This window comes from Oncorhynchus nerka, linkage group LG18, assembly GCF_034236695.1.
Source record: "Oncorhynchus nerka isolate Pitt River linkage group LG18, Oner_Uvic_2.0, whole genome shotgun sequence".
Taxonomy (NCBI): Eukaryota; Metazoa; Chordata; class Actinopteri; order Salmoniformes; family Salmonidae; genus Oncorhynchus; species Oncorhynchus nerka.
The window spans coordinates 56,999,235-57,005,459 of NC_088413.1; the positions used below are offsets into that span (position 1 = coordinate 56,999,235).

Genomic DNA, 6,225 nt, shown 5'->3' on the forward strand with positions numbered 1-6,225 from the left:
TGTTGACATCGGAGGGATCGAGTGTAGGTTTTTTCAGAAGGGGTGCAACTCTCGCTCTCTTGAAGACGGAAGGGACGTAGCCAGCGGTCAGGGATGAATTGATGAGCGAGGTGAGGTAAGGGAGAAGGTCTCCGGAAATGGTCTGGAGAAGAGAGGAGGGGATAGGGTCAAGCGGGCAGGTTGTTGGGCGGCCGGCCGTCACAAGACGCGAGATTTCATCTGGAGAGAGAGGGGAGAAAGAGGTCAGAGCACAGGGTAGGGCAGTGTGAGCAGAGCCAGCGGTGTCGTTTGACTTAGCAAACGAGGATCGGATGTCGTCGACCTTCTTTTCAAAATGGTTGACGAAGTCATCTGCAGAGAGGGAGGAGGGGGAGGGGGAGGAGGATTCAGGAGGGAGGAGAAGGTGGCAAAGAGCTTCCTAGGGTTAGAGGCAGATGCTTGGAATTTAGAGTGGTAGAAAGTGGCTTTAGCAGCAGAGACAGAAGAGGAAAATGTAGAGAGGAGAGAGTGAAAGGATGCCAGGTCCGCAGGGAGGCGAGTTTTCCTCCATTTCCGCTCGGCTGCCCGGAGCCCTGTTCATTCCAGCCATTGCAATGAGCCTGTCCTCCTATAGCTCCTCCCACCAGCCTCCTCTGCTCTCCACCCCATGGTAAAATGAGTAAAATTGCATGAAATGTGTTGTAAAATTGCACACAAAAAATGATAGTTCAGATAAAATATATTTAGGACGGAGACGATCATGTTGATGAGCTAAAAGAGAGAGTAAAAACCTCAATGTTTTTTTGCTTTCCCAGAAAGTAGAATTGAGCGCTGTGTGTTGAGATCAGCATCTCCCTGCTCACGGTATACTTGTCTGCGTTCTCTCGAAATGCACTTGTGTGTTCGCAAATCTACATGTTACTCAAATATGATTGGCAGCCTTATTGACAAATCACAGCACTGGCCTTTGTTACAATGCCAGTGATTGGCTAGCTAGCTAAATGGAAGGTGGGACCAACGTGATGTTTACATCCCCAGGTAGCCAGTAGCCACATTGCAACATGGAGGACTTCCCAAAAGGCGCTTCTTATTTTAGGTAAGAAAGCTATCTTGGGAATTCAGCCTAATGCTATTTCAACGTGTTTTTGATGATCTAATTTATGTAAAGATTTGCAAGTGGATTTCTGTAATGGTAGACTCAATAATTCCAGACATAAATCTGTTTCGGATGCGATGTCATTCCTTCCGGTTTCATCTCACTCATTTATTTTTTTGCCTTTATTTATTTAACTAGGCAGGTCAGTTAAGAACAAATTCTTATTTACAATTACGGCCTACAAAATACCTCCTGTGGGGACGGGGCCTGGGATTAAAAATAAAATACAAATATAGGACATAACATCACGACAAAAGACAGACAACAGCACAACGGGCAAGAAAGTAGAGACAACAATACATCACGCGAAACAGCCACAACTGTCAATAAGAGTGTCCAATGATTGAGTCTTTGAATGAAGAGATTGAGATAAAACTGTCCAGTTTGAGTGTTTCTTGCAGCTCGTTCCAGTCACAAGCTGTAGCAAACTGAAAAGACGAGCGACCCAGGGATTATGTGCTTTGGGGACCTTTAACAGAATGTGACTGGCAGAACGGGTGTATGTGGAGGATGAAGGCCGCAGTAGGTATCTCAGATAGGAGGGAGTGAGGCCTAAATTTTAAACAAAACAAAAAATAAGCATCAACCAGTGGGTCTTGCGACGGGCATACAGAGATGACCAGTTTACAGAGTAGTTTAGAGTGCAGTGTGATGTGTCCTGTAAGGAACGTTGGTGGCAAATCTGATGGACGAATGGTAAAGAACATCTATCTAATGTCACCCATATAGCAACTAATGTCACACATTGCATGCATCCTAGCTACCGTACTGGCTTGCTATATTAGGCAGCTCTAGGTGCTAGGGGAAAACAAATATATTTATATTATCTATAAAGATTATGAAAAGGCCATTTAGGTAGTTAGCTAACTTAAACGCAATAGGATCAGGGTCAGGCTGTCTGGTCTGGTATTGTCTCTGTTTCAGTGCAGCATAAGCCTGTTGGATGAGCCTAGCTAAATTGAAACTGCTTGGGAAGAGAGAACTTCAAACATTAGCTGAGGTCATCAATGTAGCTAGCTAATGATTTTAGAAAATAAAAACGATCTTTGCTACCTATACTTTTACTGACCTGCTACTGACTATTGAACACTTTTTGCCAAATAAGTTTGTTACTGTGTATTGATGAATTGGTAACTGAAAAAGTAGCAGCGGCTGTTGTTTTGGTGCAATTTGGCTAATAAAGAATATGCTTGTATATGTACACATTATTGTTTCATTAGTTAGCTAAGTTACTGACTGAGTAGGTACATTTTTATTCCTGTTTTTGATGTTATTGCATTCCAGGTGGAGAGGGAGTAAGATCACTAGAAAGGAACATGGTGCCAGAGCTGGAATAAAGCTGTTGTTGCACAGCAGAGGTATTACAGTCAATGCATATGAACTGAATATTGTGTGTGAATTGCACATTTATATCATTGGCACTAAGAAAAGGGTTGTACAGCAACATGACCAGTACACACAGCTTTGGTGATGAAAGGTATGTCATGGAGGTGACTATGTATATATTAGAAGATTCCCCAATACATTGCATTATATGCCCAGAACCTAATTCACCTGGTACGGGTGAATATAAGGTGCGCACCTCTTTGCTGGAGCAGACCGGGACCAGTGTTGAAATGGAACGAGAAGGCCTTTATGGGAATTGGGAGGGTCAACGCTTCACCCTTTCCAAAAGCTAAGTACCTCTCCATATTCCATTTCCAACATTTCACCTGCTAGCACTGCCTGCTGACATTCTCTACTGCTTTGTGTGCTACGCACAGCCAGTACAGTAGTGCACCTACTGTGAACCAGAGAGGAGGCCTTTTGGGATACTGGAAAGGTGAAGCACAATTCGGGTTGAATTCATTATGGATTATAGTGACTTTTCTGCCTGAACACTCATTGCTCACATCTAAACTATTTGAGTTACTAGTGTCCCCCCAATGACAATGAAAAACTTTTCTGAGTAGACATGATTGGCCTTTATTGATAACATTACTTAAGCCACTGTCTCCTGCCTCCATTTTTATTTTCCCATTCAAGCCTTTTTGATTTTCCCATTTAAGTTTGTTTAAATCTATTTACTATTTCCCCATTACCTTTGATATTATACTCCTTTCCTTAGTTCTATTGTTGCTTATTATGATTTAGTTTAATCATTTTTGGAGAGGTATTGTGGAGTTTTATTGTAATTGGCCCTATGACGTTTCAGCTAAATCTGTTGACAGAATCTTTCTTTCACTCAGTACAACAGAACCCAGGAGAGGCCTGCTGTGAACACTGGCTTGGATCCCTCAGAGCGTACCTGCAGTGGTGTGACCACGGAAGAGTCCTCAAGGACTTTTAAAATAGGACTTTTCCATTTGATCTTTTTGGACTTGTCCACTTGGGACTTTTAGCTATTGTTAAATAAATAATGTAGAACACCCTTCTGTCTCTGGTGTGTGTTTGGAAGGCCTACATATCTTGTAACCACTCATTCATACAAACTGATATACAGTGGTGTGAAGTACTTAACTAAAAAAATACTTTAAAGTACTACTTAAGTCATTTTTGTGGGGTATCTGTACTTTACTTTACTATTTATATTTTTGACTACTTGACTACTACTTTTACTCCACTACATTCCTAAAGTAAAGAATGTACTTTCTACTCCATACATTTTCCCTGACACCCAAAAGTATTCCTTACATAGCAGGACAGGAAAATTCACACTCTTAAAGAGAAGAGAAAATCCCTGGTCATCCCTACTGCATCTGATCTGGCAGACTCACTAAACACAAATGCTTTGTTTGTAAATTATGTCTGAGTGTTGGAGTGTGCCCCTGGCAATCCTTAAATTTAAAACACTTAAGTATATTTTTGCAATTAAATTTACTTTTGATACCTAAGTATATTTAAAACCAAAAACGTTTGGACTTTTACTCCAGTAGAATTTTACTGGGTGACTTTCACTTTTACTTTCATTTTCTATTAAGACATCTTTACTTTTACTATGACAAGTGGGTACTTTTTCCACCACTGCTGATACAAATGCAAGCACTGACTTATATTCACTTGTCTATTGTCCCATTCTTCAATCTGGTCTTTCATATACATATTTGAGTTGTTACACCTGTGTGATGTGTCTGATATAAATTAATAAAAATCTATTCACCCTGTACATTACTTGAATTTTAGAAATTTTGAATCATAAACTAAGTGTTGTCTTGATACAGTCTGCATGTTTAAGTTTCCATAAGTTAGTAAAAATGTGAAGACCAACAGGCTATGAAATAGTTATTATTTTCTAACCTAACTAAAAATAAAAATAAACATTTTTACACAGCTTCATAAATTTGGCCATTGAAAGCCTTGGACGTTGTATCCTTCCTCAGGGAACGGCCTGCTGACAACAGGGTGGCATGGTTTTTGATGTTGCTGCTCTAGAGATCCATTGCCCAGCAGACTCACCTGGGACAGGGGGAAAGATGCATGTTTGTTTTTTTAGAGGGAGGAGAGAGCATACGTATTGAAGTGAGTATGGTAAATCCAACCAGTAACCCTTGATTATATGCTATATCACACAGACCGCAATAGTGAAGGTGCCATAAGTATACTATTATGAGTGGAGCCTACTTCTCTGTGCTCTGAAGAGGTCGCAAGTGGTTAGTCAGAAGGCTCTGGAGGTCCTTGGCATGTTCTGTCTCTAGCGACTGGAGAGGTGTGAATGGAACTACTGAGTGTGCTTGAAAGAGCAAGAGTTCACATCTAACAAGTATATTGCTGATTATTGAGGACTAAGGGTGCATTCAAATCAGACAAATGGATGTGTAAAAGATGCAGCAACTCAATGTCTTTCAATGGGAGGAGGGCGTTGGGGAGGCCCTGGCATTGTGTTGCGCTGTCCGTCTGAAAAGTTGCAGAGATGCATCCCCTGAACTTAAAGCAGTGTTCCTTCTCGTCACACCACTGTGTTGGACAGGCATTATAAGCATTTTGATTTAAAGGCAGCCTTACTCTGTGGTTCAAGTTGTATTTTAATGTCTAACTTCCCCTCTTACTGGGCGAGTTTGTTCTGCATGAACCGGTGCCACGGATGGGTGGAGATTTAGTTTAAGGACCAATGGAATGATCAAAAATGTGCAAAATCCACCCACCCGGGGCACTGGGCCATGTTAAACAAACTGGCCCACACTATGACCCCTAAGCCCTCACCCGTGACCTCCCATTGGCCCAGGGCCTCCTGTCTAAACCTCTAATCAGAGTCTCTCTGACAGGAAGTTAATCCAGTAGGCAGGTTTATGGTGCATAGGGCTTCTCCACTCCTCAAATGAGTGGAGTATTAGTTATTCAAATAGGACCGGTAGGGAGCACCTAAGGAGTTGGACCTATAACTGAAAGGTGGCTGCTTCGAATCCCTAGCCAAGGTGCTGGAAAAAAGAAGCTAATTGATCTGGCATCTGGATGGACTGCTGGGTTCACATCCTGAAGATATTCCCCTACTGTTAATGGGCTTGAGCAAGGCCGTTAACAGCACAACACAATCTCCATCCAGAGGAGCTGCAATGCAGCTTGACCCTGTGCTCGCCTCAACTGTAAGTGATGTGCCGTTATGACTTACTGACACTGACATGGGGTGCTCCATGTTCCTGCTGGCAGCAGGCCTTAACCTGGATGCGAGGAAATGCCCTGCCTTGGCGTATGGTTATATCTATCTCCACCAGGCTCCTTTTAAATCAAATGACCAACCTGCATGGATTAGCAAAATAAAATTGTACCTGTATTTAGACAATTATAGTCATGAAAGCCGCAGTTTTTTTAAACAGGAGTGTACAGGTTTTTGTTCCAGCACTCTCCGAACACTTCACTCAACTAATTGTGGTCTAAATTTAAGACCAAGGTTAGTTTAATGAGATGTTTGTGCTAGGCAGGAATAAAAACATGCACACAGTTCCACTCTCCCAGGTTTTGCAGAACTCCTGGTTGGAGCATTCCAGATTTCCTGCTTATTCCCCTCATGATTCCGTAAATATCCCAATCAGGTTTTCTGGAAAACCAGGGAATTTTGGGGAAAGTTACCAGATTTTTTGCAACTACCTGGGACAGGTACGTCTGTATTATAGAAT

At 42.0% G+C, this 6,225-nt stretch overlaps 1 long non-coding RNA gene across 3 annotated transcripts; it reads left to right on the top strand.

The window, feature by feature from the left end:
• Positions 1–656: 656 nt before the first annotated feature.
• On the top strand, positions 657–3,545 carry LOC115146638 (uncharacterized). 3 transcript variants are annotated; one of them, XR_003866191.2, is made up of 3 exons: positions 970–1,075; positions 2,420–2,493; positions 2,678–3,545. It is a non-coding gene; the product is annotated as an uncharacterized LOC115146638 (long non-coding RNA). The 3 variants fall into 3 exon arrangements; XR_003866190.2 differs by having other exon boundaries at positions 657–1,075; positions 2,420–3,545; XR_010459760.1 differs by lacking the exon at positions 970–1,075 and adding an exon at positions 1,082–1,657 and having other exon boundaries at positions 2,420–3,545.
• Positions 3,546–6,225: the final 2,680 nt, after the last annotated feature.